The sequence below is a fragment of the Cimex lectularius genome, unplaced genomic scaffold, assembly GCF_000648675.2.
Source record: "Cimex lectularius strain Harlan isolate CLEC.00 unplaced genomic scaffold, Clec_2.1 scaffold55, whole genome shotgun sequence".
In the NCBI taxonomy this organism is placed as follows: Eukaryota; Metazoa; Arthropoda; class Insecta; order Hemiptera; family Cimicidae; genus Cimex; species Cimex lectularius.
Window position 1 is genome coordinate 163,385 of NW_019392647.1, and position 24,306 is coordinate 187,690.

The 24,306-nt window shown below is 34.2% G+C and overlaps 1 long non-coding RNA gene across 3 annotated transcripts in view; it reads right to left on the minus strand.

The window, feature by feature from the left end:
• The window catches only part of LOC112128411, a 264,062-nt gene that overhangs the window by 147,510 nt on the left and 92,246 nt on the right, over nucleotides 1–24,306 (minus strand). For 2 of the 3 annotated variants that reach the window (XR_002910989.1, XR_002910990.1), the window contains one exon: nucleotides 888–960. The exons of the other annotated variant lie outside the window; for it this stretch is intronic. This is a non-coding gene — a long non-coding RNA (uncharacterized LOC112128411). The remainder of the gene's footprint in view (nucleotides 1–887; nucleotides 961–24,306) is intronic. 3 annotated transcript variants of the gene reach the window in all.

The following is a 24,306-nucleotide window of genomic DNA, read 5'->3' on the forward strand; positions in this document are numbered from 1 at the left end:
TATTCCCTCCCTTTTGAAAACACAAATTCCTATTGTGTAATTGAATGAATTTTCATCAGTTGAATATTGGTTGTTTAGTAGGTATAAATCAGGTAAAGGTTGGTTGCAATTAACAAAAGGATTTATCAGCGGCCGGAAGGGGCGGAAGGTAATTAGCGAAAACGAATTATAGATCAAACTGATAATTGAACGAGTTTTCATCGATTCTCCCACATCCTCAAGATAATCGAAGACCCTTGGTTATGGTAAAATTAATAACTCAAAGACATGACGGTTTTAAGTGCGATTTTACAAACGAATCAATATGTACTCGCAACAACTATCCTATAATATCAATGAATCTATGAATGAAATCAATAAATTTATTCACATATGTAGACTTTTAAACATTATTAATCCGTAAAGCAAATGGCATATCTAAATATTTTATTGGTACATTTTGGTTATTTAGAATAAATTACAGATTAAAAATATTAAATTGTAGTTTCGGAAATAATAAAATAAATTAACAATTGGTTCAGAACAGTATGCCTGTAAAAATATTGGCCCACTTACGTAAACCTTGTCTACAAAAATAATTAACTTACGAAAATTAAAATAAAGTCGTTTTTATTCAACAATTTAAATTTCCATTAAGCGCTGTATTTTTATACTAATGTAATTGAAATCCGATAAGTAAATAATCCTGAAATACCGTCAGCATTGGTAGTGGGCCAACTGAGCGGAATCACCTCTGAATAACGGCCATAAATTCAATAATGTAATAGAAGTTGACTTAAGAAATTCAGGGGGGGGGCACCTGCTATAGAAATTGTCTGAGAGGCCGGCCGACCCACAAAAGAGCAAATAATATGTCTTAAAAAGGGAAAATATTTCTTTAGTTTTACCTTTGCTTTCTTCCTCGGGGGGGTTTATTCTCTTTGTTTCTACGTTTAGCCGTTTTGTTAATCAACACATTACCTGCAACAAAAAAACAACAAATAAAATTGCTGGAAATAGTGTCATCACTTAAATTGACTAGAGTAAAATTATATAAATATAAGATGCCAACAATACAACAAAAAAAGTATAATAATCAGGCAACTTATAATTGCTAGCAGTTGGTAAGTGTGTGTTAAGAGTAGTGCAATAATTGAAATCAACAGATAAACTATGTAACTTATAGAAAGCGATCACTGTAAAGCATTTTTTAGTATAAAGCATACATTATTAATAATACAATAATTATTATATTATATAAACAGAATATTAATCCATTTACGTTTTAATGGTCAATTAGCCAAGTTATTTCTTTCAATTAATTATTCTTTCTGTGTAAGGTTTTGGTTGAGTTAAATGGTTTCGAGAGGATGGAAGTCACGATAGCTCAAGTGGGTAGAGCAGCGGCGTATTTAGCCGAAGGTCGTGGGTTCGAATCCCGCTCGTGACACTGGCTTTTTAATCTTAACCAAGACCTTACATATAAAGAATAATTAATATAAACAAAATCTCAAATTACTATAAATTGTAGGTACAAAACAAATAACGTTTTGTTGTATTTCATTTTGAAAATATGTCAACACATTTCTCCCAAAAGACCGCCCCACCAAGAGCGAGGGAAGACAATCAGCGAAATGACGTAGATGAGGAAATTTTGCATTCTGTTAATCGTGATCCCGAAACCAGTACACGTGCGCCATGTATAGACTTGGTGTTTCACAATGGAGAGGTTGGGATACCCTCCGTCGGGAAGGATTGTACCCTTACCCTTTTATAAGGGTGCAAAGTTTGGAGCGAAATGACCACCAGCGAGGATTGGTTTTTTCCTCATCTACATCAATAAGCTGATTTTACTTCCCTCGTTCTTCGAGTGAAAGAACCAGTTTCCTTCAGCCCCTGATGAAGTCGTTCGAAGGTGAGATCTGCTGGAAAGTCTCGATGTGGAAAACGAACTTGGAATTCTATCCTTGCACCAGTAGCATTATCTATTTACAAATCGTGAGATGCTGTCTGGTGTGATGTAGGTTTCAGAAAAACATTTTCTTTATCGTGCCAACGTTTCGATCTTTATTGAGATCATCTTCAGGGCTCAAAGCGTTTTAATTGTGCCATTCTTGCGTGTCGTGTCGAGAGTGCCGGGTGATTTCTAAACAAATATCGATTAACGGTCACTAATCACCACACATTTCTACACGAGTAGCATTATCGTTGCAGTAACCGTAAATAAAAAGCATGTCAGCAAAATGTGCATTAGGAAACAAAGATATGAGGACGTTGTCAGCAAACTGATTGAATTTAACAATAAAGAACTGACACGAAATTCTAGAGCCAGACGAATTTGCTGGAAAAATTGAGCGTGCCCCTCTTAATCGAAACCAGGTTTTTTCAACAAAATGCAAAGTTTTTGGGCCTTCCAGAAGCGCAATCCATAAATGGGGGTATACCGCTGGAAGCTAATTGATTTGAAAGAATTTGCAAAGCTCCAGTTGTGTGTAGTTATTAACAGTTACAAATCCAACATTTTCAAAAAATTCCAAATTTCAACATTTTTGTTTTTACTGAATTTTTTCATCAATTCAGCAATGTAAATAGGTTTACTTACAGCAAATTTAACGTTCTTTCAGGTGGCATAACCCAGAATTTTCTACAGTCAGAATTTGTGAAGTTTATAAGCAATTTAGTGGATCTAAGTCGAAAAATAAAAAATAAAACCCAAACCTGAAATAACTTCTTCACTTTACCGTTGAGGTTTGAACAGTGGTTTATAGGAAGTTCGCCAGTCTCTATACATATATAAAAATAATATTGCTTTTTTGAAATAATTCAAATATTCATATTAATTAATTTTGAACTTGACTTAACAGAAAGAAAGATACAAACGTTTAAAATATTTTATTCGTTGTTAATCAGGAATATAATTGCTACCCAAAGACAAATCTACAATAACAATCCTTGGCGTAATATTAAAATCTTTTCGTCCCTACTTACGTTTTAAAGCTCTTTCAAGTTCTTTACGCTGAATCGTAACATTCTAAATAATGAAAATAAGTGTTTAATCTTTCAGTGATAAATAATTTAAAAGCACCTTGTTGAAAAATGAAAAGATAGCAGAAAAGAAGAAGAAAGAAACAATCTGTTTCATACGTCGTTTCCCTGCCAGCCATAATTTGTAAAGAAAGTAGGCTTTCATGCGTTTCTGGGAACGTATAAAACATAAAAAAAAGCTTCTATTAGAACACAGTCGAGTTCAAAGAGCGCATTTCCACATGCATGCGGATTTTGCGTAGATTGTCATTTTAATTTCGTACAGTTGGGAAAAACTGATGTTTTGATGAATGCGTTACGTTTTCAGCAAGCCGTCAAAAAGATATGAACTGGCAACTGACACAGTCCCATTTCCAAAAACTGTTGCTTGTCTCTAACATTTAGTATAATTTCTCTTATTTACTAGACAGGTTGCTGTAATACAATAAAATTGTTGTTTACGTCAATGTTTACGTCAGAAAAGGAATGGATTTTCAAGACGAAAGATAACGAGAGTTACTTATAATTAATGATACTTGACAAACTACAAATAAATAGCCACAGAAATGGATGACAATATTCTTTATGTTGATGAACAATTTCAACAATTATTACAACCTGGCAATAACAAAAAAAGGTTTTATTTCTCTTATGGAAAAAAATGAATGAACATTTTTTAAAATATTATTTTTAACTTGTCATTGCCTTGTATTTTAGTTTAATCTAAACTATTCAAAAACTCAAAACAAATTATACTACGGGTAATTAACCATAATTTACAAATCTATGTTATTCCGCCAATACACGTAACGTAGAAATATAAAATAGTATAATATATTGTAAGAAGGTTAGATAAACACATTATTATAAGAAAACTACAACTAAAATAATTTATTGCTAATTTATTCCAATAAATTCACCTAACAGAGTGATTTAGACGATAAACGGAACAACCATTAATTATTTTGCTTTATATTCATATTTTGGATTAATAATTCCGATTAATTTCTTTATTTGAACAACAATTACACAAGAAATTTTGGTCGATAACGAATCAACATAAATCTATTTGTTCAGAGCTTTAACGTTTCGCCAGTCGAAACTAATTTGAAACTTATTTATTTATTTGAAAAAACTATTTATTTGAAACTTTTTCGAACCGGCGTCTAGTTTCCAATAATCCTTCGCATAAAACATTACTGAAGATGTAACAGGTGTGGTTTCGAAAACGTTTCAAATAAATTGATTTAAGAAATATGGTTATTAAAAGTTCAACCTTCCCAAAAAAGGAATCACACATTATTTACGGATGAAGACATCAAGACAGATGGTTAGTAAATTTAATTCGCAATGCTACATCGAGAGGCTACGCCTTACCGGCAACTGCTAAAGAATTAATTTCTAATTAATTAATTTCTTTTGACAGTTTTGTAAAATTTATCTTATGTGTCAAAACAAAAAATTTGGTTTAACGATATAAAATTTTCACAACAATTAGTTATGTTTGCATTCAAAAGGTTCTTATTTCAATTTCAACATCTTGTAAACGTTATTTAACATATGTAATTCAGTTATCGATAATTATTTAATGTGAATTTATTTTGTAATTTCTTTTCAATTAATTAAATCTTTAATTAAAGTCTTGGTTGAGATAAACAACCAAAAACTTAATTAAAGATTAATTAATTGAAAAGAATTTATTTGGTCAATCGGACAACGAAACCTAATAAATGTTCTTTTGTAATATGATGAAGAAAGACAGGAAATCACAAAGAGAACTGCAAAACATCGTATGTTGCTGGGTACAAGACCTACATTTGTACCCGGGTACCCGAACACCGGAGGGGAGCGAAAAGGCGGACAAGACTACCATCCGGCTCTCTGATGCTAAAAATGCAACAATAAAAAAAGATCATTAAAAAATGTGGTAGCGTCGGTGGGCCGGGTCTGCATATAAGTTCTCCCGGATCAAGGGCACTGTCGATAGGTGACCATCGGAGGATCTGCATCGTAGAAGGGTCATTCTCACCCGATTAACGATAGGCCATATGTGAACACACTTTTGGGTCAAAGTCTGTATATGTGGGTATGTAGAGAAAGGCTGGTCGACGTGTCCCACCTAATTGAAAGGTGGATTTCCGTGGCTGTACATAGAAAACGTGTAGAATGCCATATGTTATTAGAATGATGAAAGCAAGTATCTGAGTCCGCTAATCCGATTTTGGAGGAAACAAGGGTGTTTTATGCTAGTTTTCTGTCCCTAGTGTAAGTAGGAAATGAATTTTTTTATAGACGGGAATGTGTAGTGTAAGAGGAAATCTAATCGACCCTCAATTAGGTTAGTTAAAATTTGTAAACGGAGATGAAGTAATATCGAGTACTCCAGCACTATATTTAGTGAATAGTATGTAAATAAGAGGAAATGTATTTCAGAAAGAGTGAGCATGTGAATGGGTTTGGATCTAGGAACTGCATGTGTTGGATGATGAATGGAATTAGTTGTTAAACTCACCCGGAGCGCAATCGCGGTGGTTGGACGGATGAGACCGAGGTCTGCCAACACCCGAGGTGAATGATTCTCGAGGCCTACCGGCAATTTATTGTAAACTACAAAAAGTTAAATTATCGATGGATTGCGAGAAGTGATAGGCTCAACTCTGTACGCACGCGCGCAGATTAGAGCTTGCATAAATCCAAAACAAAAGGGGAACATGTTTAAATAAAAATAAAAAGCCTACTCCTATCGTCGAATAATTACGCAAAAATACAACTAAGGAGGAAAACAAAAAACACGCAAATAAGCTTAATTTAAAATTTAACGTACATAATATTATAGTTATTCCAATATATGAATGTTTCGATTATCATGTAATAGAAAATCTAGTGAAAACATTGAACAATTAAATCCTACACAAATTTAACATAATCAAAGTTTAAACATTTTTTTTTCAAAATACAAAATGAAATTCGCAGCCAACATTGGAGTTTTACTGTTTTAATAATTTTTTATTTCATTTTTAATATTAGTGGAAATTAGCTATCAAAGTTGAAATTAATCGATAAGTATGGCAAATTGGAATTGAATACTTGCGGATAGTTTCCACGAAATGATATAGAATCGTTTGTTGTCGGCCTTAATAAAGTTTCTATCAGATGTTTCGGATTATGTTTTGCCGAGCATGTGACCGTCTGACTGGAAATCACGGTGCGGGTATTATGTTCGAATTTCAGGAAATTAAATTCGATAAATCACTGGCAGGGATCTCATAGTAAGATATTTAGCCCGGATTAGAACGAGGAAGGAAAATTTGATTTGACCTGGAAAGGCTCCAGGTTTATCAGTTCTAAATCTAAAGTATTATTAATTTCCGATGGCCTTACAAAGAAATGACGTTAATGGAATAAAGACTGATGTATTAAATAAAGGAAGCGTCAAATGGCGAAGTTAATCTAGCTTAAGTCGACTTTAATAGCCGGAACCCCGCCCCTTCAAACAGAATCAAGCGTGAACTAAAGGAAATGGATTACCCGCCAAAAATTAACTTTCAGGTAAAAAAGGAAAGGGAAGAAAAGATACCCGACAACATGTTTTATTTATATTGTTAAACTTCGGGTAACGTGTCTCCATCCTGTTTTGATAAGACCAGAGGATTTATCTTGATACGCGGTGAACCTGGAAGGCTGAGTTCAAATGGGGTGGAATTTCTACCTCATAAATACAAAGGTGCAGGAGGCGAAATGGTCGTGCAGCTCTGCCTCGGGAACTTTCTTGACTAAGTACTGTTCTGGATGGATATTTTAAGAGGGTTGTGATGAGGTTCGGATTAGGAAAGGGGTAAAAACTACCCCTTCCTACGCCAATCCCATCTAAGCCAGACGCGGCGGGTATTTGGCTTTCCAGAATTGTAAACCGAGCCCCTTGTTAGAAAAGTAAAAATTAAACCACACTTCAGAGGGGTAAAGTTAGTCTTAAACCCCGGAAAAATAAACGAGGGAGAACGATTTTCCTGTAATCCTACAGTCAGTATTTACACTGCATAATTTTTTAATGTTCAGCCTCCGTTTTTCTTTTCACTGATATACATAAAACACGAAATAATTTCACTAATGGGACTCTTTTATTATTAACACCAAAGTACTTTTTTCGACATCTCCAAAGTTGTTGCTTTTTCTAGTCTGAGTAATGGGGTAATTAATGGGCATTCGTACAATTTTTAACAAACGGCTTGCGTATAATTAAACTAAACCCACCTAGTTAACGATGTAACTAACTGTGGCTTTTAAACGTTGAACAATTAAATTAAAGTATTTAATGGGATAAGTAAACTGCTAAATATGTAACGAACACCCCTATTTGTATATTTTTCTATATGTAAACTCGGGCATTTTATTTTCATAAGATATTTTCAAATATGTAACTATAATGTACTATTTTTATTGACCGAATTGAATGATATATATTGAATTGGAAATTAGTATGTTTGCAACGTTTCGACAAAACGTGAATGGCATAGAAAATACTACTCTACAGAAGACTTACCGATGGGGTTCCCACTCGCCCCCTTATATGCCGAGATGTATATAAACAATCTAGAAAAGAAGTTGTTCAAATTGTTAATGTCTTTATTAAAAATATATTATGCTGGTTACGTTATGTTGACGACATTTCGAGTCTTTGGAAACGGTGCAAAGAAGACATGATGTTCTTTCTCGATATTATGGACCAAACTACACACACAAATTAAGTTCAAAATAGAAAGTGCAGACAAGGATAACATGTTAAATTTCCTGGATTTAACGTTACAAACTAGCGAAGGTAGAATAAAATACGAAATTTTCAGAAAACCGACAACACACACAGCAATCCACAAGCCCTCGAACCACCCGTGGAACCAAAAAAATGGCAGGTGCATATGGATGATCCCCCTATCTCCTGAAAATTACATCAAAGAATTGAATTCAATAACACAAATTGCCATCGAGATAGTTTCGAGAGTAGATCCATTGACCAACTAGTTTACAAAAGTATAAAAAATCTGATTATAAGTACAGCGACAAACTTACAAACAATCGAAGACTCCAAAGGTTTCCGTTGCATCTCGTACATCAAAGACATCAGCGAGAAAATCAGTACCATTTAAAAAAATCACAAATTAAAAGTGGCACACGAAAACCAAAAACCTTCAGGCAAAATTCTATGCAACGCTAAGGGTAAAATCTGCGCAGCGGAAAAGTCAGTAGTACACAAATTCATTTGTGACTCATGTGATGCGGTATATGTGGGAAAAACTGGCAGAAGCTTTGACCCCAGGATATCCGAACACCTCCCAACATCCAGTCGACAGTCAATCGTCAAAGACCATCTGATTCCCCATGGACATTCAACAAAACGGAAACAACAGAAATGCGGAATATTTGCATATAAAATGGAAAGGGAGTGTACTCGATTGGATGGAACAATACGAGATCAAAAATGTAATTTAAAATTAAAAGAAAAATGTTTAAATGGACAAGGATCTTTTTGTACTCCAGTTATGGATACTCCCGCCCGAACGTAGAGGCAGCAGGGAATGAAACTTAGATAAACGTGCCATTAACCTTCGTTTATAGAAGCTCAAAACTGTTAACATTTCAAAATGAATGTAAAAGTCTTTTTAAATGTTAATTAAAGTTTGTAGTCACGATACTACTTATACTATTAAACAATCTGTTCTCATTGTAGGCCAGAAGATGATTTGTGAATAAAGTCGATTCGGGTCGCCGGAAAAACATTGTTTGTTTTTTTCGAAAAACCCCTTCCAAAGTAGAGAAACACAAGCTCAGACAAAAAACAAAGAATTATTCCTCCACAATATCATAATTCGGAGGAAATTAAATAAATATTGTAAAGTGCAAGTGTAAATACATAAATATGTATGAAGGATGATGATAATATGTTGATTGTAATGAAAGGAGACTGGCAAGTGGGGTTTTTGTTCTCCAAGCACTGCAGCCATTTGGCTTATTGCACTTTCCTAGTTCTTTTAGTTCAGTCAACCGACTTGATTATTTTCTTAAGGAACTCGGTAATTGACAGTCGTTGCCATACCATTTTTTAGGTTTTATTTGTATCCAAGGTTATGTCTCCATTTATCGGTTACTTCACGTTCGAAGATGATATGGGTGGCTGTTTCTCCATCTTAATCATAGTCCAAAAATGGGATCATAATTGAATATGCCCTTGTTGTGTACATTTTTTCTCAGATGCCAATGACCGTACAAGTATGCAACAAGTGGTTATCTGAAATACTCAAAGATAAAAAGCTAGATACTCGTATTTTATTGTTTATATCAAACTGTATGTATGTATTTTTGCTATATTAATTACAAGCACTCTGTATCAAGGTATGGTCATGAAGAAAAACGCAAATTTAGTTGTTACTGCCAAGCTTGTGACCTATTTTAAGGTCATCATCAGGGCAAAATAGTCTTAAATATGTCTACAGATTGACATATTTAAGTTTTATACAAGCGATCGCAAATTTCCTTGGAGGCCGTTATGTCACTTTTTCACTCATGAACAGTCTCGATCAGCGTAAGGTATTACATGTTGTGGTGAGTTAATGCTAACTTGCCAGCTGGTGGTTAACAACAGCAAGATCCCTAGAACCCCCGGGGTGTTGGTGTTTTTGAAAAAAAAAAAAAAACCATTTCTCAGCATTTGAAGTATTTGATGTTCTACTAACTATTTCTTTGTGAGATTTTGGGTGATTGTAAATTCCATCGATTCCACAGAATGTAAATTCCACCGGTGAGTAGAGGTTTTGAAAAATTCCACCGGTCACCTAGCAGGTAGATTAAGGGTTGGATGGAAATTGCACTGCTCTTTAATATCATGTATTACAAAGTACATGTAGGTACATATCATGTTTTTACGAAACACTTGTCGAAAGGAAAATTCACTAGGTATGAAACATTGTGTACGGCGGTAGTGCCAAGAAACTCGTGTGGCATAATCAAGGGTAATTTGACCGGTTTTGAACTTAGAATTCGAGAATTTTGGAGTATTTCCCATAGTGTTCGACTGTATGTACGTTATTCTTTGGATATCCAACAGCCCCGCAACAAACATGGATATTAGGATGATGCGAAGAATCCCATTTAGCAAGATGGGGATGGAAGACTTCGCATGTGGTCGTCAAATTAAGGTCATCGGGCCCAAATGGATAGAGGAAATGTTGCTTCAGTTTCGACGTAGACGGCCTCGAGTAGTCAGCAAACGCGGTGAGTCTGCTGTCACTGTGCATGATAGACATTAATTCTTCAACGAAGAAATCATAAACCTCTTCGGGATTTAAAAAAAATCATTCCAAACATTAATCCTAACTTCACTAATTTCGTGGTCCGCTTGACCAATTAATACTTTACAATTAATTAAGGTTTTTAGTTGAGATGAAAAAAAGTTAATAGCACGAGAGGGATTCGAACCCACGACCATTTCAAAAATGGCAAAAGGAGGGAAAACTCATAAGGTGGGGTTGAAATGGGGAGTTGATGTCCGAGTGGATCGAGGTCACGATAGCTCAGATGGTAGAGCAGCGGCGTATCTAGCCGAAGGTCGTGGGTTCGAATCCCTCTCGTGCCATTAACTTTTTTTCATCTCAACTAAAAACCTTAATTAATTGTAAAGTATTAATCCTAACCACCTCCCCATATCTGACTTACTCTCATATGCTTTTATCAACTGCACATTTCTTATTTTTTTGATCCAGGACAGTGTCATGTGAAACCGGCATCCAATATCTCAATGCCCGGCCACACAGTTCGGGATGGACTGTGTATAGATTGTTCAGAATCTATAACCATTCTTCTCGGCGCGAATGTGACATTATTTTTTGCGTACATCGAACAAGTGTTCACAAGCACTTCTCGTAGCTTGCAGTCTTTTGTTGTTTGGATCTACTTCGCTCTGTACACTTGTCAATACCTCACTGGGGAGCTGGCATAGGCCTTCAGTTGCTTTCCTTTTGCAACGTACACATGTGTTTCGGGTACATCGCCATTTGATTTCGCCCGTTTTAAGTACGTTTTAAAAAAACTTGAACCTCTCGTACACAATCAGTGGTTTGCCGCATTCACTCATAATGTTAGCTATACACGATACCTAATCTAGAAATGATTTAGGAGATAGAAAAGGCCTTCGATTGAATTAGTCAATTGTTTACTTGTTTAGAGGCACCGGTGGAATTTACCACCATTATTACCATATCTGTTTACCTCGGTACGGCACCGGTGGAGAATACATCCCATTAGGCGGATTAGACGATAAACCGGTGGAATTTGTGTCCAGCCTAGATTTTTTACGTGTACTCTGCGGGTTGATGAACCTGTAATTTGGACATTACCGATTATTTCGGTCTGCCACCCAGCGAGAATAGGCAGACGAAAATGGTTAATAATGACTATTAGAAGTATATTTTTTTAATCTATTTAAATATTTCCTTAATCTAAACGTTTTTAACTCACAAGAGAATTTCTGCGCATTACTAGAATAAAACCAAATTTTCTTATATTTGTATGACGCTTTTTATACAGAGTGAAACGTCTGTTTCAACCTACGTATCTCTCGACGTAATCAAATTCGATTTAATTGGATGGCTAAACGGGTCAATTGGTCGGCATTAAACAGTGTCGTAAACATGGATTACATTCAATCTAAGGTTTCAGTTACTGATAGCTCTCAACCCATTTTGTCGTCATCATGTTTACATTATAAATGCAACCACACGATCATCTACATACATTGTTCGGAACTGGACTAAATAAACAAAATAAAAATTTGACGTTTTATTGGATCCAGACAATAGGCTCTTTCCTGTTATCATATCGCGGAAATAAAAATACTCACACCAATCATGACTGAAAAAAGTACATACAAACATAGTAAGCACTAATGAAAAGATTTTACGTATATGTAATAAAGTACTTTAAAAAAATTGATGTCTAAAAATTTAAAGTACTAGAACGATATATAAATAGCTTCAAGTTAATCAACCCTTTTTCGCTTTTATTCCCCTATTTACACAAAAAAAAGCAAGAATAAGAGGCAAAAGAAAAAAAATTTCCTTTCAAAAGTTTGTTTTGCTTTAATTATTATAGGGGGGACTGTGTAAGGAGAGCATGTGCTACTTATTTCACAGCTTTAAACAGGCATAACCGTAAAAACTTGTTATAGTTCAAAAAAGAATTTCACTCAAGAATCTCAGTGTAGAGAAATGTGCAGTTAAAATGAGAATTACTCAAGAAGTAATCAAAACAATTATTGCATCTATCTGTTTATTCCAACAATTTAACCCAAATTTGATTTTTTTTGCCAATGCCTTGTGCTTTTTACGAAATGACTATGCAAAATATGTATTTAAAAAATTAATTCGATTTTACAAACGAATGAACTTAGCTTTTAAATTAATCTAGATGGTTTTCTAAATTGAACAACACATTCATATCATGAATAATTTTCATTTCGAGGAAATCGATTTCCTAATATTAATCAACAAATTATCAAAATTTAGAGGAGCAATGCTTCTAAAATCATCGTCAAACGCAAAGCTTGATTATCAGTAATGACAAAGGAACGAAAATAACATAAAACATTTCGTGTTTAACGTTATACAATTCTGTTATATAGAACAATAAGTTAATAAAGTTGTCAAGTTACATAACTGTATATGAATTGCTGTTTTTATTGCATTAGAAAAGAACAATATGGAAATAAGGACTTATGTCTGTCTAAAAAAATCAGTTTCCACCTTTTCCGAGATACCTGCCTGGAGCCGACTCCTTTCGTTTTACGTTTCAACATCAATTAAAAGCCTTTTGTCCTGGTTTTTTAATTATTTTTATGAATAACTCTTCGACGTGGAAATAATTTAATTTCGCACTCTACTTTTGGAAAATGGGGAGAACACGACAGTTGGAGGTTCGCGCTCATGTTAATTGAAAAACCTGCCCTACAAATAGCACAATATGTGAAGTGGGAATGAAAACCCCGAAAAGAAGCAGTTCATACTTGGTGAGTAAATAAGGCTTTTCATCCTTAAGAAAGATAATATGAATAAATAAAAAATACTTAAAAATTCTCATTAAAATACTTTTACGTACGAACCACAATTTATAAAGAATAATAAATATTATTATTACAAATGTTTCTATATCTAACATCAAAATTATTTGAAAAGTTTTGCTGAAACATTTCGTATTAAATGTGAAAACTTTAAACGACTCGTTTGAATTCAAAATTTAGCATTCAACGAGTACTATCGTTATTTGTTACAGAACACCATCAGCAATTAATTAAGGCTATTAATTCCGTGTGTATGTTAGATAGCAGTTATTCGTATAGTTTGAGATTCTTAAAATTAATAAAACGTTTAAACATGATGATGATGGGGCATACAAAACTAAAATATATTTACTAACAAAAGTGACATGCTTATCTAAAGAAACATAAAACCTCATTAATATTGAAATCGCCTCCGGATAATATTTTTACATTCAGTGAATTTTTCAGAAATGAAGAGCTTGGTATGAGGTAGTAAATAAAACTAAAAATTTGTGACGATCATATTTGAAATCGTCTTCTGCACTAAACTGCAAGGGATAAAAAAAAATTACAATCAGTAAATTTACAAGTTTTGAAGGTAGGCTTCTTGGTATGAGGTACTAAAAAATCAAAAATCGTGATATTTGAAATCGTCTCCGGCACTAGACTAAATAGATAATATTTTTACATTCAGTGAGTTTCTCAGAAATTAGGAGCTTCTTAGTATAAGGTAGTAAATAAAATTGAAAATTTATGACGATATATACGAAAGATATTTTTTTTACATTCAGAAAATTCCAGAAATGCAGATTCTTGGTAGAAGGTATCACCTTAAAAAGTTATGTGAAATCGCATCCCGAACTAGAATACGAAAGATAATATTTTTTAGATTAAGAACATTTCTCAGAAATGAAAGACTTATTGGTACAAGGTATTCGAAAATAAATAAAAAATCGTGATTAGTTAAATATTGTACTATGAAAAATTCGGACAAACCTCGCAAACATTTGAAATCGCTTCGTTCTCGCTGAATGCAACATATTATACTTAATATTCTGAAAAATTAACATAAATGAAAGGCTTCTTGGTAAATCACGTTTTTTAGCTTGATGAATTTCTTAAAAGGTAGCGAATCAAAATTTTGGCAAAAATTTTAACATTATAAATATCTACATTAATTATTCTAATACTGTTCTTCTAGAGTGAAAGGACTGAATTACGTAATTATGTTTGAAAGTCCAAGTACTATAAATAACATAAAGGGAACCTCCTATTCCATTCAGGAAAGCCATTTGATTTTCACGGCCAGTTACCAGCGGACAATGACCAATTTCGTGGGCATGCAGAGGCACGACAGTAAAAAAGTTTCTGTCCACGAGAAAAAAATTAGTTATCTTATTGTCCTCGTGGGCATCATTCATCGCCGCCTAAGACGGATATCGGGACTTCATAGCCAAGATGTCGACGGATGTTATTCGAAAGAATGCTGGAAGTTGTATGGAAAAAATTCCTATAAACGTTCTTATGAACATACCTCACAAAACTTTACGGGAAATGAATCTTTCAACTCCATTGTAGAGTTTTGTTTCGTCCGTTATGACTCCGATAAAAAAAAAAAATTGTCTAACAATTGTACCAGATATCTTCAACTAGCTTGTCTTGTGAACATGATGAACATTTTATATTTGCATCGCCGTTTCTTAACAGAGTGAAAATTAACCAATTTTAAATATAAGTTTGTTTTCTTCTACTTTCAGGCTGTTTTTTCTTTCCAGTTACTTCATTTGGGATATGTTGGAACTAATCAAACCCATGTGTCTATGTATGTAAGTACACTGCAAATTTGAATTTGCATAAATCCGTAACAAGTAGTTGTAATATTGCGTGAAATCAAAATCAGTTTACTGGCAAATCGCCCAGTTTTCGAGATAAGGACTAATCTGACTTGGTATCACATGTTGCTAATCGCTAATTACTCAAAGTTTCTAATGGCTGCCCTCAGATTATAGCACTTTAACGAGTATCGGATCGCAATATTTTGCCACCTGGTCTTTTACCTAAGAACCCCCCAGTTTTTAATTCATGCCTCATAGAATCCGCTGATGAGAACACCCCTTTAGATGTCCGGACAGAGGGATGAATGCTTCTTTGACCGATCTCTATTCACCGCAAGCTTTCATTTATCTTGGAAATATATTGAAAACTTTAATTAAGATAATTTTTGGAAATTTTAAAGGTTACATAATTTCAGCCTTTAACCATCTTGTTTGTTAGACAGAGTTTTTATGATAAATATTAATCATATAGAAATCAAACTGAATTTAAACCAAAAAGAAATAAACTGTTGAAATAATTTATTCGTGCCAATTCCATGCCAAATATTCTCTGAAAATAGGAATGATTTACTATTAATTAATGTTAATGTTACACGCCACACCCACTAATGACACATCAACACAGAAAACAAACACTTTGAGTGAGGACAAATACTTTGATTGAGTCTAAAATCTCTAGCATTGTATAAATTCACTTTTTTCACATCCTACGTGTATTTGTATAATGTAAACAATGTTTATAAATCCCAGGCCCTGAAGATGATCTCAGTAAAGTTCGAAAAGTTGGTACGATAAGAAAATGTTTTCTAAAACCTACGTCACACCAGACAGCATCTCACGATCTCCAAATAATCATTAACTAACGGTCACTAAACACACACACACACACACACACACACACACACACACACACACGCACGCACACGCGCGCGCGCACGCGCGCGCGTTAATATTTCATTTTTTCATGTGTCAACATTTGTTCCGTCCTCCACTTTTGTATACGACGTTCTCAGTATCATGATTTAACGTTTTCTCACGATAAATGATAGCACAGTGAATCATAAATACTCGAAGAGATTAACCTCCCACATTATTTACCACTGATCGTAGCTTCTTAATGAAGTATTAATACTTTATCCAAGTAAGTAAACATTATATAAACTGTTCTGTCAATCAAAATTGGCGGTCAACAGTGCGAGTATACATTATTCACTCCACTTGAAATTCAAGCGGAATTTGCTCTTTACCATCGTCACTAGTCTCTTCGTTCGTCAGACTAGAGAAATAAACTACAGGATGCTGCGAACGCAGGATAACAAGATTATTACAGCAAATGGAAAGTGGACATTGATCGAGACGTACATATTAAACGGCACGGACGTTAAATGGATGGTAGTACGGTTGATTTAGAAACCAAACCTGTAAGGTAGAAGGAACTTTATATAAACAGCTAAATAACCAAAGCATACAAATGATGTTATTGTTGTATCTGATTATTAACAAAAACAAAGTTATTAAAATATTATTGATTCCTAGGAAGAAGTTCGTTAATATATTAACGAAAGAGTGTCCAGTTTACGGTGCAAAAAGCTTGATTTTTAGACTCAAATTTCCAAGATCAATTGATGTCAGACAAGGAGTTGGGATTAAGTACGATTCGTTAAAAATGTTTGCTCAATAATAACGATAAAATCGAATACAGCATTGTAGGCTTAACAATATCCGATGAGCCGCTTTCTCTAAGTCCCAAAATAGCTAACCGAATACACAAGAAAATCTGTTACAATGTTTTAACCACTGCTGCAAATAACTGTTATGTTCAGTTAAAACAAACAAACGCATTAGTACTTCTATATTTACATGAATCAGATTAAAAATTACAATAATTACGACGTTAATTTGTGAATATATATTATTTTAAAATTTTATATTATTTTACAAACTTAGTGATAATTTTCAAATTGGCAAAGGTGACATCCACTAAAATATTAAAAGCTTTTATGGTCTTTCCCTGCCGAATTAGTCCATTAAAATTTCTCAATAAAATTAAATGATATTTCACGTTAATACCCTTTCTTAGAATATAAATATTTCATTGTTTTTCGGTTGTTGAGTTTGGTGCGAAAACGATCTTTGCAAACCATCAGCCTTAATGGACAGCAGACATCAATGTGATCATAATGTCTACAATATAATTCTTGCCATAAAACTATATTTTATTTCTTCCATTTTTGTCCTTGAATATATTACATGTGCTGTTTAGAGACCGTTAGTCGATGATTATTCGGTCATCGTGAGATGCGGTCTGTGACGTAGGTTTAAGAAAAACGTTTTCTTTATCATGCCAACGGTTCGATCTGTATTAACATCTTCAGGGCCTGGGATTTACAATCATTGTTTAAATTAGCAAATACATGGAGGATGTGGATAAAATGAATTTATATAATGCAAAAAAAATGTATATTCAATCAAAACATATTTTTTATATATATAAACTATTCAATCAAAGTATATGTACTCACTCAAAGCGTTTGTTTTCCGTCTAGATGTGTCATTCTTGTGTGTCCTGTTGAGAGATATTGAGGTTTTATGTTTACATACGTTGGAATTTGAAGGGGTGAGGAAGGAAGTCGGGATAGAAAGACATTTTTATATGAGGAGTCGGCTTCTTTGAAGTGAAAGGAGCCGACAATAAGAAAAACGTGAGTAATGCTTCGGCCTGATGATGATCTCAATAAAGATCGAAACGTTGGTACGATAAAGAAAATGTTTTTCTAAAACTACGTCACACCAGACTGCATCTCACAATCTCCGAATAATTATATTACAGAATAATGATCGGAGATTGAGTCTTTCATCTGTAACGTTTGTTTAAAATAGAGATTATCAAAGTCTAATTGTTGCCTTGGATAAAATACGTGAACCTTTTTTCAGAGCGAAAAGCTCGTACATTCACGGTGCAGACCAGAATAAATCAATTATTTATCGGTTATATCGGAAAGCTTATTTACTGTTCAAAAAATAATGATATAATTTTAAAACAGGGATCAATTGAGGTAGGGAAACTCTCTAGAGTGGGCAACAGGGCTCCTCTTTTATCTTATTCATCAATTCCTTTGAGAGTAACTAGGGAGGGTGTTTGTTGGCGTGTGAGAGAATTATGAGCGTGATCTTCCAGGGTGAGGAATGTATAAGCACGGCCAGGCAGTCGGCTCCCTCTGATATTAATACGGAAATTATTCTGAAACCGGTGAACCCAGCCATTAAATCCCAGAGGAGTGCAAATAGGAGTGGAAAGCACTTGAAATCATCTGGGTTCCGCGCAGGAGGACACCACGCCACCCATGTTTGCCCAAACATCGGTTTTATGTTTATTTTACTGGCCGCCAAGCGTAATTAGCTAATAAAGTTAATAAGGTCCATTCAAGCGAAACATTTTGAAAAAGACACAGTAAGGTTATGAAATGTACGTACACTTCTAACTATTCCCTAATTTGTTATCACGACCATAACCATACTCACACAATACAAAGAATCTTGTCTTATGCAACGTAAGTGCTAAGGATATGGCCTGGTGTGAATAATTCGTTGCATAGAAAACAAAAATATGTTTGAACATAATCTTGTTTTGTGAGATGTCCTCTTTGATTCTCAGGATTGACAAACCTGTAATTTGATCATTTACGATCATTTTGCCTATAATCTTAAGACGGATTTCGGATTTCACCACGTTCAGAGGTAGGCCTATGCAATTTTTTTTTAACAGCGAAGATAAACAGGCCAAAATGAACGGAAATTATATAATTACATGATCTCTTTTGTTCCCGCCAAGGTTTGTAACAGTCTAGCAATGAAATTTCAGCAGGTAACATAGAGTATATTATGTTTCAAAGAAACATCTCAAAAACATGTTCCCAGGGAGAAGTTAGTAACATGATTTACAAATATAGAACAGTACTGTTCAAATTATTTCAAAATTTTATATTTTAATTTTGCCAGTTTACAATAAAAAGTATAAAATAAAACAACGTGTATAAGTTGGTTACACCACAGAAGTTGCTGCGACATAAGGGCCCGAAACTACGCTCAGAAGTTAATTAATTGACAATATTTACACAGTTTACAAGGAGTTTCAACGCGTATTACATATTGTTGTCTAGTTAATAATTCTCCTTGTTAAATTAAGGGGAAAATTATATTTTTAGAAATAAAAGTAGACATAGAATTTAACAAATAAACCTAACACTTCTATGTTTGTAGTGACCTTAAACGCCATAGTGCACTATGACCCCCACCCCCAGTGTACAGTATCCCTAAGTTGACACAATATAAAGAAATAAATTGAAAAATTATTTGGAAAAACTGGAATGCAGATGTTTTTCACGCATTGATCACCCCCAATCAGTCGCGTAAAATGCAAAATAACCAATGATAGTAATACATATTAATCCATTTATGTTTAGTGGTCTAATTGACCATGTAATTATTTCAATTAATTACTCTTTTTATGAAAGGCCTTGGTTGAGATGCAAAACCTAGTGTGCTCAATACTCCGCAAAAATGGCAAAAAGAGGGAAAATTCGAAAGATTGTAGGTTGAGATGAGGAGTTGGTGTCCGAGTGGATCGAAGTCACGATAGGTCAAGTGGTAAGAGCAGCGGCTTATGAAGGTGAAGGGGTTAGAGCAGCCGATTACTGAGCCGAAGGTCGTGGGTTCGAATCCCCCTCGTGATACTCACTTTTTCATCTAAACCAAGACATTACATAAAAAGAGAAATTAATTGAGATAGTTATAGAGTTAACCCCTTGCACTTGAATCTGTCAACGAGTGTAATGGACCTTTCACAGTTCCATCTTGAATTGCCAAGAAACCTACCATATCACCTTTTCAAAAAAAACAACCAATAGTCGATTGAAAGAAGACCGCCAAATGTACCCTTTGAAGGGGCCAAATTAATAAAAACCTTATAGATCATAAATCGCCGCCGTTATACTTTGTGAGTTAACGATTCAGTCCGTATAAAAAAAAAGAGTCAATAAAACCGTAATAAATTGGGTCCAGGTTGAATTTGGACTTTCCCAATCAAAAGACAGATTTCACTGTCATTCAACTAAATTCCTAGGGGAAATAAAAAGAAGGCCGACAGTTGTTTTCGTCCCAGTAAACCTCATCCTTTTTCAACCACACACAGTCGTTTTTGAAGGAAGAGGTGTAAGTTGGCAACTTTACAACGCCATAAATTTTGACAATGCCTATGACCATCGCAGACTGGTTAGTTTACCACTGCTTGAGATTTAGTTCATCAAGCTCTTTGTTGAAGTGTAATTTAATTCCTGTATTTATGTTATGTTCCTGTGTTATTATTTCTTACATTTAATAATTTTAATGTACTTGTGTTTAGAATCAAATTAGGTGAACTATGTGTAAGTGTTAGTTAATTTTTCTTAATTCACACATGTTAGAAACTTTTTTTTTCTTAAATCCAAGTATTGAAGGTTAAGGTGGCCATTCACGATCACTCCAAATGGAACCGCGCCAAGCCGTACAGCTCCATTTCGAGCGCCTGAAATTTGAGGGGGCATTCACGGCCGTTCCACAGCCAGTCGCTCCGAACGTCAACCAGTGAATTACCTTCTCAAAATGGATGACGATCTCTTGTGCTACTCTTCAGTTTATTTATGTATTAAAAGCAACAAATCGAAGAGGAAATGGTGTAAGAAGTGGCTCCTGAACAGAAGCCGTAATACCCACATCAATTTGATGAAAGATCTTTCCCTTGAACCCGCTGATTGGAGGAACTATTTAAGGATGGATGAAACGTCTTATTTATTCATTATATTTAGTGTTCTATTGACCAAATTACTTCTATCAATTATTTAATCTTTTTTGTAAGGTTTTGGTTGAAATGAAAAAGCTACTGCCACGAGCGGGATCTGAATCCATGGCCTTCGGCTAAACACGCCGCTGCTCTACCACTTGAGCGAGCTTGACTTCGATCCTCACCGACACCAAAAAATGACAAAAAGAGAGAAAATTCGAAAGGTTGTAGGTTGAGATGGGAAGTTGGTGCCCGAGTGGATCGAACTATCGAAGTCACGATAGCTCAAGTGGTTAGCGCTTTATATTTACACCAGCTTGTTACCCCCTTGATTAGAAAACAAAAGACAGTCATGAGAGAAATCATCACTGCATGAAAGGTTGGCAACCACATTACGATTTCTCGCTACAGGGATGAATTACAAAGAACTTAAGTTCTATACTACGATTTCTGATCATTGTTATGGGTTATCAATACCGCATCTCTCATTGCATTTGTATCCTTTGTTTTGAAAACGTCGACCAACTGGTTGAGGATCGAATTTCTTTTATTTCTATCGTGGTAATATAATCATTGTCCACCACTTTCACAAACATGGTAAACTTTCATACAATAATCACCTCAACAATAAAATCTCGATTGGATGTCATTACCAATAAAGAATAAACGTTTTTGACTTTTTGAGAATGTTCGACGGAGATGTTTGCTCAGTGACAGAAAGACGGAGACTGCGCCAAAACAACGATATCGTCGCGCCGTAGATATTTGGAGTGGCGCGATGGAGTTTGGACCGGTCGAATATTCGGCACAGCCGGGCACGCCAGTTCAGTTTTGCCATTGACGTGGGTTTTGGAACGGCGTCGCTCCGTTTGGACTGCTAGGAGCGATCGTGAATAGCCACCTTTAGTCACTGGGTTGAAACCTCCTCACAATTCATGACAATTAGAGTTAATGCTACTGTATACATTTGGTCCTTATTTGTCAAACTGTATACGACTAATGTCCAATAAAGTTATATACGTTTAAAAAAGTGTTTGTTTTAAAATTGGAAGCCGATAAATATAGAAAAAGTAATGCATAAATAAAACTTACCATTTATCACTTTTGAGAAACATGCGACTCCTTAGTAAACTTAAGTACTGTTGGTTTTCCTGAATGAATTCAGAGCAACAAAGAAACAATGAAGTATAACCGTTGAGTGAAGACGTTTTTTATGTAAATACGCTCTCCGGTACTGGGGTTCATACTTAAGCACCAAACTACGAAAACTGAATTGCAGTATAAAAACACGAGCGCTGAAGAATTCAATTAATTCTTATCTTACTACACGGCCTTATTTTTAACTCTTGATTTAATGATCAAGAGGTTTATAAGATAGCTGAAAAGCCAGGTTCATTTCGTGATGATAAAAAAATTAATTATTGTCAATTAACTTTACAAAACTTCCAGGAGTGATGATTTTAAATTTACTTTAAACGCATAAATAAAAAAGATATGCACCGCTTAGAAACATTAATTGAACATTAGTGGACTAATAAATGAAATTATTGATTCGCTGGTGATCTTAATCAGATCTAGATAATAACAACGAAAAATTCCAAGAGAGAGTATGTGATATTTGTTAAGTACGTGACGAAATAATTATTTGCGATATGAAATATTACCCACTGATTTTTATACTTTCATTTTTAAATCCATATTTCTTATCATACAAACATTTTTCTGATATATTTTAACCTGTACTGCACTGTTTTGCTTTTTTTATTTCTTGGTTTTATCTTTAGATGTAACAGTAAATTATCCACACCGCTTTCTTTTTTTCTTTTTTTATTTATTTTTTTTTTTTGCTCGGATATTATTATCATTATTACTCTATTGGATTTTTTTTCCAACCTACTTTAGGACAATAGTATAAGATTTATATAAGGTTTCAGTCATAACTTCAAAGCAAAAAGTAGAAATTGACGTCTTAAAACAGTGAGGAGTCTCTACCAAAGTTTTGTTAACGAAAAGAATCGATACTCGATCGTTTACCATGCCAGCTTCTCGTTTCATTATTTGTTTATTTTATATCCATATTTCTTATCATACAAATATTTTTCTGATATATTTTAACCTATACTGCACTGTTTTGCTTTTTTTTTATTTCTTGGTTTTATCTTTAGATGTAACAGCAAATTATCCACAACGCTTTAATTTTTTATTATTTTGTTTTTTGGTCTGATATTATCATTATAACTCTATTGGATTTTTTTCCAACCTATTTTAGGACAATAGTATAAGATTTGAATAAAGTTTCAGTCGTAAATTCAAAGGAAAAAGTAGGAATTGACGTCATAAGACAGTGAGGAGTCTCTACCAAAGTTTTGTCAACAAAAAGAATCGATAATCGATCGTTTACCATGCCAGCTTCTTCGTTTCATTATTTGTTTTAATCTATGAATTAAACATATTTTAAAATGCAGTTGGCACAATGTTTTCAGACATAAGTTTAAAATAAAAAAATCGATTAGTGCCTACTTGATACTTTGGCTTTCCAACAAAAACATATGTTGCGATAATAGCAAAACTTAAATAAAAGATGTTTATACATATTTATTTTCAACGCCTGAAGAAAAGAATAACCGTACTTCAATTTTCAAACGGTTCATCCTGGTTGATCCATGATTCGGAAGGATCATAGCGTGCAGCATTCAAGACACGCCGTGCTCTACGGATTATCCTTTCGACATTTTTGGCGGCATAGACTATTACGGCCTTCGGCAGTTCATTGTTGGAAATTATGGAATTTTCTATTCTTTGTTGCAGCTCCGGGTAGGTTTCGTTTAATTTTAAAAGGCCTATTTGTTTCAGTACATGTTGCGCTTGTAAGTGCACCTCGTCTGTCTCTTCTTCCTTGAAACAATAATTGCATCCCACGAAATTTCCTACTATTTTTCTCACTTTCATTACAGAAGCAATGATGTCATCGACACAATCCATAGCTAAGCTAGCTTCTTGAGTTGCGGCAAACACTTTCCTCCTTTCATGGAGGAATCGCCTGAATATTGTTTCATCAAAGTCGTTTCCAACGCCCATTGCCTTTATCCTGATGCAGGTTGATTTCGATTTATCAACGCTATTAAAGGAAGAGCTAATTTCAATTGTTAATTTTCATCAAATATAATTACTTAGCGCCAAAAACCGCAAAGTTCAATATATAATTAACCTTTGCCTATCAATACATTACAAATAAATTTCATCTTACTATATGGAAGAAAACATATGAGGAAACTGTTTTACACCTATTAGATTTTCAAATATAAAAAATTGAATCGATAATTTTCTAAATAATTTTTACTTTTTATTTAAGGTTTATTATTTTTTTAAATCCGTATTGTGGTAGTTATTTCTTTACTAATGATTGTGCGTATTATTATGTTTGTTTTTTTTAAATAAACCATAATAATATGTGTAATCATTATGCATATTATTAGGGTTTATTTATTTTTTTAGTGGGAAGTTACTCCGAAAGATTTGTAAAAGATTTTCAAGAATATCGATTGTTTTACGTTACAAAATTTAATGGG